Genomic DNA, 11,729 nt, shown 5'->3' with positions numbered 1-11,729 from the left:
AGAGAGAGAGAGAGAGAGAGAGAGAGAGATACAGATCTAGATATAGATGGTTGGTGGTTCAAACCCACCAGCCACTCCCCAGAAGCAAGACTGGGCAATCTACTTCCATAAAGATTTACTGCCTCAGAAACCCAATGGGGTCGCTGTGAATTGGAATTGACTTGATGGCAGTGGGTTTGCATTTTTGGTTTATAATTATAGATATATATTGAGATATTCCATAAAGGAAACCCTGGGCGGAAGTAACAGTTAAGTACTCTGCTACTAACCAAAAAGTTAGTGGCTTAAATCTACTCAGAGTTTTCTTATAAACTGCATTCAAAAGACCACAACTGCTGAAAATCTTATGGAGACAGTTTTACTATGAAACACATTGGGTTATCACATGTTAGAATGGGCTTGACTACCACATACTTAGTTTTCATAATCAATTTATTACCCTTTAGACACATTTCAAAAGTTGCACATAGTACTTCATAGAAATGCACATGACCTAGAATATTCAGTACATTGTCCTTGCATGATATCATTTTGAATAACTATTAGGAAAACATATTTTTTCAATATTTAGAACATCTAGTTATTGTACCATAAGCAGATTTAAAACCCAAATCATAAGACCAAACATTTGCCAATATGTAATTTAAAAAATTGATTGTATTTCACACTTAAAAAGTAGTAATAACCGATAACTTTGTTGTTTGCAAAATGTAATTCTCCAGGATTCTTCATATAACTGAAGGACAGCAATGAAAATGTTATTTTCCCTATAAACGTATCAAGTAAAAAGAAAAAAAAAAAAGGAAGGAAGGACAACTTGATTATATACGAATGTGTTATTTTCACCGATTTCTGTTCTTTTATAAACTTAGTCTCTGGAAGCTAGAAAATCATAAAGGTGTTACATATGAACAGAGAGAATAAAGAAAGTAATGACACAGATGTGCATAACTTAGAAATGATAAAAATATATTTTCTGTGAATATTAAATATCATCAATCTCAGTTATTATCATAGATAAGTAGAAACAGACATTGATGCTAAAAATATTCTATCAGAAATTTAGCCTAAAATACCAAACAAGAAAGGTGTATATTTGAGGTAGATGAATGAATGTAGATTTTCACTCCATCTAAGGATGAGCTAAGATTTAAAAAGAAGTAGTTCATTTATGCACAGACTAGAAAAATATCCCTGCTACTTTTGTTGAGTGGAAATTAGAAGTAGTTGACTTTTAAGGTTCTAAGCATCCATTTTCAAGAAAACAGTGTATTGTCCACTTTTCCTCTTTGGCCCTATGAATCTCTTATATTATATCCCAAAATCCACCACTTGTTTGTCAGTTTGTTGTACTGCTGTGGTTTGTGTGTTTCTGTGAAGCTGGAGGCTATGGCTCTGGTATTTCAAATACCAGCAGTCACCCATGGTGGACAGGTTTCAGCAGATCTCCCAGTCTAAGTCAGACTGGGAAGAAGGAAGGGGCCATGCACTTTCCAAATATTTGGCCACTGAAAACCTTATGAATAACAGTAAAACACTGTCTGATATATTATTGGAAAACTTTATGAATAGTCTTGAAGCAATGTCTGTTTTGGTGAAGTAAGACAAGCTCCTCAGGTAGGAAGGCACTCAAAATAAGACTCAAGAAGGGTTGCCTCATCAAAGTGTAATGGACCTTAATGATGTGGATGGAGTAAGCTTTCAGGACCTCCATTTATTGATGTGGCACAACTCAAAATGGGAAGAAACAGCTGCAAACAATCCATTAATAATCAGAATGGTGGAATGTAAAAATTATGAATATAGGAAAACCGGAAGTTGTCAAAGATTACATGGAATGCATAAAGATTGATATCCTAGGTGTTTGTGAGCTGAAATATAATGCTTTTCACCATTCTGAGTCAGACAATCATGTGATCTACTATGCCGGGAATGACAAATTGAAGAGGAATGGCATGGCATTCATTGGCACAAAGAATGTTTCAAGATCTATCCTGAAGTACAATGTTGTCAGTGATAGGACAATATCTAAACACCTACCAGGAAGACCAGTTAATACTACTACTATTCAAATTTATGCACCAACCACTAAAGCCATAGGTGAGGAAATTGAAGCTTTTTATCAACTTCTACAATTTGAAATTGACCAAACATGCAATCAAGATGTATAGCTAATTACTGGTGATTGGAATGTGAAAGTAGAAAACAAAGAAGAACCACTGGTACTTGGAAAATAGTGTCTTGGTGGTATAAATGGCACCAGAGATCACACAACAGAATTTTTCAAGAGCAACTACATATTCATTTCAAATACCTTGTTTTTCAAAAACACAACTTGTGACTATACAGGTGGTCCTTACCAGGTAGAATACACAGGAATCAAATTGACTATATCTGTGGAAAAATGTGATGGAGAAGCTCCGTATCTTCAGCCAAAAAAGAGGCCAGGAGCTTTTTGTGGAACAGACCATCAATAGCTCATATGTAAGTTCAAGTTGAAGCTGAAGAAAAATAAAACAAACTCATGAGAGCCAAAATATGACCTTCATTATATCCCACCTGAATTTAGAGACCATACAAAATAGTTTCAACATAGTGAACACCAATTACTGAAAACAAGATGAGTTGTGGGATGACATCAAGAACATCATACATGAAGAAATCAAAAGGTCATTAAAAACACAGGAAAGGAAAAAGGCCAAAGTGATTGTCAGAAGAGACTCTAAACTTACCATTGAACAGAGTAGTTAAAGCAAATGGAAGAAATTACAAGAGAAAAGAGCTGAATAGAAGATTTCAAAGAGCAACTTGAGGAGACAAAGTTATTATAATGAAATGTGCAAAGACCTAGAGTTAGAAATCCAAAAGGGAAGAACAAGCTCAGCATTTCCCAAACTGAAAGAACTGAAGAAAAAATCCAAGTCTCAAGTTGCAGTATTGAAGGATTCTTTGGGCAAAATATTTAATGGTGTAGGAATCATTAAAAAAAAAAAAAAAGATGGAAGGAATACAGAGTCACTGTACAAATAAAAATTAGTCAATATTCAGCTATTTCATGAGATGGCATATGATCAAGGACCAATGGTATTGAAGGAAAAGTTGAGCTGCACTGAAAGAAATGGCAAAAAATGAGGCTCCAGGAATTGACAGAATTGCCAGAATACCCGTTGAGATGTTTCAACACACAGATGCTACTCTGGAGGCACTACTCATCTATGCTAAATAATGTGGAAGATGTCTACTTGGCCAAATGACTGGAAGAAATCCATATTTGTACCTATTCCAAAGAAATGCAATCCCACAAAATGTGGGAATTATTGAACAATATCGTTAATACCACACACAAGTAAAATTTTGCTGGAAGTAATTAAAAAACAGTTGCAGAAATATAATAATAGAGAACTTCCAGCTGGATTCAGCTGGAACTTCAAGCTGGATTCAGAAGAGGATGTTGAACAAGGGATTTCATTGCTGATAATCAGATGGATCTTGGCTGAAAGCAAAGAATAACAGAAAGATGTTTACTTGTGTTTTATAGACTATGCAAAAACATTTGACTGTGTGGATCATAACAAATTTTGAATGCCATTAAGAAGAATGGGAATCCAGAACACTTAATTGTGCTCATGAGGAGCCTGTACTTAGACTAGGAGGCTGTAATTTGAACAGAACAAGTGGATACTACATAGTTTAAAATTAGGAATGGTGTGTGTCAGGGTTGTATCCTTTCACCATACTTATTCAATCCATAGTCTGAGAAAATAATCCAAGAAGGTGGACTATATGAAAAAGAACACAGCATCAGAATTGAAGGAAGACTCACTAACAACTTGTGATATGCAGATGACACCACCTTGCTTACTGCCACTGATGAAGATGACTTGAAGCACTTACTGGTGAAGACTAAAGACTATAGTCTGCAGTATGAATTACATCTCAACATAAAGAAAGAAAAAATCTTCACAACTGGACCAATAAGCACCATCAAGATAAATGGAATAAAGATTGACATTGTCAAAGACTTTAAGTTACTTGTATCCACAATCAACACCCATGGAAGTGGCAGTCAAGAAATTATACATTTATTGCTCTGGGCAAATCTAATGCTACAGACTTCTCTAAAGTGTTGAAGAGCAAACATGTCACTTTGAAGACTAAGGTTAGCCTAACCCAAGCCACTTGGAAGGAAGGTTGGGCAATCTACTTCTGTAGTGAAATGGCCTTGGAAACTCAAGGAGGGGTTGCTATGAGTCAGGTCTGACTCGACAGCACATAACAACAGCAACAACCCAAGCCATAGTAGTTTCAATAGCTTCATATGGATGTTAAAACTGGATGATGCATAAGGAAGACCAAAGAAGGGTTGATGCTTTTGAGTTGTGTTGGCCAAGTATACTGAAAGAACCATGCCAGGAGAATGATCAAATCTGTCCTGGAGGAAGTACAGTAGAATGCGTCTTGGAAACGAGAATGGCCAGACTTTGTCTCACCTACTTTGGTCGTGTTGTCAGAAGGGACCATTCCCTGGAGAAGGACAATATTTGGTAAATTGGAGGATCAGCAAATAAGGAGTAGGTCTTCAATGAGGTGGATTGACACAGTGGCTGCAATGATGAGTTCAAATATAGCAAGGATTGTGAGAATGGCTGCAAAAAAAGACATGGAGGCAATATCTTCTGACCTCCTCTAACCTCACAAGAAGACAAAACCATCATAAGCAGTCCAAAGCTTATTCCTATGAGATCTGACATGCTTCCACCCCCCAGGCTTTTTATCAACTTTGACACCAACATCCTTCCCATTGTACTCACTACTTCTGTGATGGGTTTGATCAATGGCCACACAGAAGTCACAGACAATACTCATGATTATGGGGTTTATTAGGAAAGTAACAGGCTCACATTCAGGCTCAGGATACAATTATTTGATTATGATAGTCTCCACTCTGCAGTGCCTCAAGACACTCCTCTCTGGCCTTTGGCCTCTCATCCTGGCCTCTGCCTCTGTGGGCCAGGTAAGCCTGTGATTCTGTTTCATGCCTCTTGGTTCCACAGCCACCATTTTTCTGCCAGGCCATCTATTCTCTGGGGCATTTCTCTGCCGGGTGTTTCTCAGCAAAGGAGGTCCAGGACAGGAATTGTGGATCTTACTTAGGACATGCTCCACTTTACTTCCAGCTCTTTTCTCTTGATGGCAGTGAGATCCTCTCTCTGCATCTAGAGGGGCTCATTTTAAGCCTGGCAGAGTGACAAAACTAACTAATCACAATATCAGAGTTCTACACACCTTATTTACATGGTCCCACCCAGTAATCCCATGGAAGTTACAAAGACTATGGCTAGAAAAGCCATACCAAGTAATTCATTGCACCACAATGGCACAAGACTAGGCATTATTTCATTGTGTTCTACATAGAGTTCCTGTGAGTAGGAGCTGATTTGATGCACCTAAAAACAAATAACAATAACCACAAATTAAAAAGAAGAGTGTTCTTTTTCTTTATTTTTTCTTTTTCTTCTTTATTTGGAATAGACATGTTCGTATTACATCACTGTAAATGAAGAAAATCTTCCCTTTGTTTTTGATCTCTCCTCAGTTTAAATGTGCTAGTAGTCCAGTAAGGAAAATTTGTGAGTTTTTTTTTTTTTTTTTTTTAAAAACATTAACCTGGAAATCTTCATTAAAACATAATTTACTGAAGGACATTCTTTATATGACCCATCCTGACCATTTAAAATAGGTTAACTTATACCTTAAAGAGCTATATGTGTAATTAAAGATATTCTTGATTTTTTTTTCTTTGTTAGTTGTCCTCATGGGGGTTTAAAATCAGTCTAAACTTACTCAATTAATTATAGTGAGTATGAACACAACTGAGGAAGATAACCCTAGATGACAGTCTATATTCACTAATCTTACATTGGCCACCTAGGACCTTAATTTATTTTCATTAAAAGGATTTTATTCTCTTGAGTAAAAGATAGTACTTTATTATTATTATTATTATTATTATTATTATTATATTCCAAATAATATGATAACCAGCTAGGAAAATAGCAGGTTTAGAAGATAAATATTTTTGATATATTTAGTTTCTCTGTAATTTAAGACTCTTTGAGTTCATATCAGGAAATTCACTATGACCTGAAGAAGGCTTGATAAGGGAAAATGTTAAGTAAACAATAGAAAATATACCACTAATACAAGTGCACTGTGCAGTTCCCTTACTATATACAGAAATATTGCCTTCTAATTCATTTCTGTATCTTTTTGATACCCGTGGATAAATAATTTACTCACTATAAGCCTCAATTTCCTAACTGTCTAAAGTAAAGGGGCTGGACTATTTGACATTTAAGATGCCCTTTAGCCCTAACATCCTATGGTTCTATAGCTTTCAATTGATGGACTATACAGAGACAAGAACACTTTGGAATAATACTCGCAGCTAGCCTAAAGGGCAATCATGACACAGATGCTGATGTTTTTAAGAAGGTGATAGAAGATATTTGATCGCAATGGTTTGGATTCTACCAACTGAGATAAAGGAGAAGAGCTGAGAAGCCTTACAACATTAGTGTTCTTTGTCTCTTTGTGGATGACCCTTTAACATTAATATCAACATCAGAAACTCTGAATTCAAGAAAAGAAAGGGAGAGTCACACATTCTTTCAATAACCCTTTGTCAGTGAGCATTTGAGAACAGCAGGAAACCAAATCAGACATCACTTAAAATAGTTTTTGGGTCAAGATTACAAAAAAAAAAAAAAAAAAAAAAAGGAAGACAAGAAAGAACAGTGCAATCAGCAGGAGCATGTCCCCTAAAGTCCCTTAAACCAAGTTGCAACACAACTCAGAGCAAGTTAGCTAGAGCACTTCTCAGTGGGATCATATCCATGTAAAAGTATTAACCATAAATTGTTTTCAGAAAATGGTTCTCCACTAAACTAAAAATTCTTGGAAAAAAGAAAATAAGAAGCAACTTGCCAAGCAAATGTCTGTGAAGACATGCCAAGCCATCGTTTTACAAAATTAATAATTAAATATATATATATATATGTTTCTTAAATTGTATGTCAGCTTTAGTGATTCTTGTTTATCACTCCCAGGCACACATTATACATGTGATAATTGGTCAAATTATTTATAACTATTGGCTACTTTTTTTTTCATGGGAGCTCTGGTAGCGTAGTGCCTAAGGCACTTGACTGCTAACCAGAAGGCTGGCGGTTCAAACCCACCAGCCACTCCTCGGAAGGAAGGTTGGGCATTCCTACTTCTGTAGTGATACTGCCTCAGAAACCCAAGTAGGGGTCGCTATAAGTCGGGGCCGACTCGATGCCAAATAACAACAACAACAACACTTTTCACAGGTTATATGAATATATGGGTGAAAGAAATAAAGAAGAGATAATAAACAGTGTATCTCTTTTCCTAATAAGGGATCAGTAATTTATAGATGTATATAGAGTGAATTTATAGTATCACAGAGATGATCATGACTACACTAAAGGAAAAAAAAAAAAAAAAACTACTTTGTTACTTACATTCAGAGAGAAATTTAATTCACCAATGAGTTGTTGTTATTGTGTGTCATCGACTCAGACCCAACTCATAGCGACCCCTCCTTGGGTTTCCAAGGTGGTATCACTATGGAAATAGATTGCCCAACCTTCCTTCTGAGGAGTGGCTGATGGATTTGAACTGCCAGCCTTCTGGTTACCGGTCAAGTGCCTTAGGCACTATGCTATAACAATGAGCTCCTTCAACAGTGAGTAGAAAATGAAATTTCAGCATCACAGGAATCTTTGACACATCTCTGGTATATTGTTCAAGTATAATTCACATATTCAGTGGACCACAATATTTGCTATTTTCCTTCAGAGACTTCCTTATTCATTTCCCTTCTGTGAATTTGAAACATTCACTCTGTTTATTTTCAGAATGTCTATCCAAATTCAGAAGCAAGCTATGAAAACATAATGTTTCCAATGTTTTCCTCATCAGTTAATTTGAAAATATTTAAAGTACCTATTTTATCCAATAGTTAATAATAAATTCTATCATCTAAAGAGTACTAAAATCAATTATAAGAAAAATAAAGTTGATATATTAATATTTCTTATATTAGTTTGCTTAAAACTTATGCAAATGGTCTTAGTACATAGAACTTAAGAAATAAAAATGAAAGTGAAAATGTTTCATTTTATTTTTTTATTACAATAGCTATTCCTGTCTATCTGTAAAACAAAATTTAATTCTTAGCATTTGGGACCAGTAATTGAACTAACTTCAATTGTTGCTAAATTCTATATAGAATTTGAGAGTTATAGTATTAAGCCATAGCTAACATAGAATAAACAGATATAATCAAAGAAGGAAAATTAAAATTATTATAGGAAGTCCCTGGGTTATGAACATGATCTATTCCTGAGTGTATCTTTAATTTTAATTTATAGGTAAGCCGGAATAGGCACATATGGTTCTTACTCAGTCCCACATTAGTGCAAGAAAAGGCTGAAGCCTTTTCAATGACTTAAAAGCTGCATGCACACCAAGTATTGTGATTAATTTGTTGTAAGTACTGAGTTGGTTTAAAGAATTCAAAACCAAAACAAACCTACTGCTATTGAGTCTATTCTGACACATAATGACCCTTTAGGACAGAACTACCCAACAGGGTTTCCAAGACTGTAAATCTTTACAGAGCAGATTGCCTTATCTTTCTCTTGCAAAGCAGCTGTTGGGTTTGAACCACCAACATTTTGGTTAGCAGCCCAATGCTTTAACCACAGTGTCAACTGAGCTCCTTTAATCATTTCAAAGTAAGGGCAAATATATATATATGTGTATGTGTGTGTGTGTGTATAAAACATTAAAAGGCAAGAACAAGTTGTCTGTAAGTCTGACATTTGTAACTAGGAAAAAAAATATAAAAACTCACTGCTGTCAAGTTGGATCCGGCTCATAGCAACCCCTCCTTGGGTTTCCAAGGCAGTATCATTACAGAAGTAGATTGCCTAATCTTCCTTCTGATGAGTAGCTGGTAGCTTTGAACCATCAGCTTTCTGGTTAGCAGTCAAATGCCTTAGGCACTAGAGAACATAATATATATGTGTTGTTGTTGTTGTTGTTATGTGCCTTCGAGTCGGCCCCGACTCATAGCGACCCCTCCTTGGGTTTCCGAGGCAGTATCACTACAGAAGTAGGATTGCCCAACCTTCCTTCCTAGGAGTGGCTGGTGGGTTTGAACCGCCAGCCTTCTGGTTAGCAGGCAAGTGTCTTAGCCACTATGCTACCAGAGCTCCCACATAATATATATACATATTTATAATCAGTATTAACTCTGGATTAATGTTATTGCAGTTTTATTTCATTGAACATTTCATGAAAATAAAATTTTGAATTTTTTGTTTGGTATACTTTAGAAACCGTAAGAGATAGCTCCTAAATTTAATACATCGCAAAACAATGATCTCCATGTGATTGGCCATGCAAGCAGTATATTTTTAAGTTGACAGTTTTGTGTGGTGTTTTAGAATCTTTACTTTTTTTTTTTCTCTTCTCACACACAAAAACTCATTCTAGGTTCAATGCCTTGATACATTTTATCATTCTCTCAGAGTTTAATACAGCATAAATCTTTGAAGTTACTTAGTCATTGTATTCTGTTTATGTAACCTAATACACTGCCTCCATTCCAATGATTGACACTCTCATTTTTATTAAGTTTCACTGCTTTAAAAATAGTTTTTAAGTAAGATGTTCGTTAAAATAGGTTTTATAAAGATATAATGGTATATGATCTCACTAAAATATTAATTATAATAATACCATAAATGTAATAAAATATAATTTTATTAAACTTAATCATGATATTTTTAATAGTTCCATACTATTAATACATGCTACACAGAGGCAAATATACTTTGACAATGGAAGAAACTTGCAGTGTTGATACAGTAACTAACTCAGCAACACAGAGCTACATTGATCTGTTTGAGTGTAATAGACATAGAAGCAACCTTTGTTCAAATAAGCTTAAAAAACAAGGTAAAAGGTTAGGGATTGAGGATTAATAGAAATAACATTCGGTAAATAATGCATGACTAATTGGTGCTTTAAAAACTACCTTTAAGAGATATTTTTGTTGAATTTTTAAGGCTTAAAGCTTATCTGAGAGTAATAGTTTTGGGGTTTATCCAGCTTCTATAGCTCCAGAATAGCAAGAATCCATGTAAATTTGAAATTCTGTTTTACATTTTCCCCCTTGTGATCAAGATTCTACTGTAGAATCTTTGATCAAAATTTTCAGTAATGGTAGTTGGGCACTACCTAGTTCTTCCCACCTTGTAGCAAAGGAGGGAGTTGTTCATGGGAGAAATTAGCCACCATTCCATTTCTTGTCCCTATTTCTGATTCTCCTTCACACTCTGTTTCTACAGGTGAAGAGAAACAAACTGTTGTCCTTTGGATGGCCACTTTTAAGCTTTTAAGACACCAGGCATTACATAATAAATTAGGAGGTAGAATAGAATGACTAAATGTAGTATCAGGCAAATTGTCTGGGATATTCCATGAAATCATGACCCTAAACTAAAAATATCCCCTTGTCTTTTTAAAAGCAAACAATGGTTTAGTTGAAACAATAATAAAAATGCCTGCCTTGAGAATCATCCTTTAATTTCTAAATTATTTGTTAAGATTTTTAGATAAAGTATTTTTCACTAATGGAAAGCACATCAAATCACTGAATTTGTTTTTTTAAATATTTTTGTTAAGTATGATGGATTTTGATAAATATTATTTAGGGTACATGTGTCACAGTGGAACCTGATGGTAGGATATGTGGAGCCAAAATTAAAATAGTATTTATTTAAATATCATCTAATCCCCAAAACTTTACCTTACCAACAACACACAGGCAAAAATAAATATAATTACAAGCTTGTATTTCTCCACAGAAGCTCAAGAAGACAAAATTTTACACAATCACTCTTCCTCAAACAATAATGTCTTAACACACCAATATGTTTTCAATGAACTTCCTTCTGTTTTATGCAGTTATCCAAGCCCTGTGCCAACGGTAGAACATACTCTATGTGGGGAAAAGTCCTCTCAAGAAAACCCTGAGCAAAAAATATAAATTGTACTTACATGTACCGTGTGTTATGAAATTGTTAAGATCTCCCTATATGGGATCAGATTGATAGTAGCAACTCAAAATATTGGGGAGCGCAGGAGGGTTAGAATTGTTTGATGTATGTAATCAATGTCACTGAATTATACATGGAGAAACTGTGTAATCTGTGCATGTTCTACTGGATTTACTCTCAACAACAACAAAAAATAGTAAAATAAATTTTATACACACACACACACACATATACACACACAAAAAAACATTGCTGCCATCAAAGTCAGATCTGACTCATAGCAAACCCCTTCTTGGGTTTCCGAGGTGCTATTACTACGGAAGTAGATTGCCCAGCCTTAATTCTGAGGAGCGCCTGGTGAGTTTCAACTTCCAGCCTTTAGGTTAGCAGTCAAATGCCTTAGGCAGTATGCCACTAGAGCACCCATATATATAGTAGCTCTCATGGTGTAGTGCCTAAGGCATTTGACTGCTAACCAGAAGGTTGGTGATTCAAACCCACCAACCACTCCTCGGAAGGAAGGCTGAGCAATCTACTTCTGTAGTGATACAACCTCGGAAACCCAAGATATAT

This window comes from Orycteropus afer, unplaced genomic scaffold, assembly GCF_000298275.1.
Source record: "Orycteropus afer afer isolate SDZICR_OR568_19922 unplaced genomic scaffold, OryAfe1.0 scaffold00091, whole genome shotgun sequence".
In the NCBI taxonomy this organism is placed as follows: domain Eukaryota; kingdom Metazoa; phylum Chordata; class Mammalia; order Tubulidentata; family Orycteropodidae; genus Orycteropus; species Orycteropus afer.
This window is presented reverse-complemented; position numbering follows the sequence as displayed.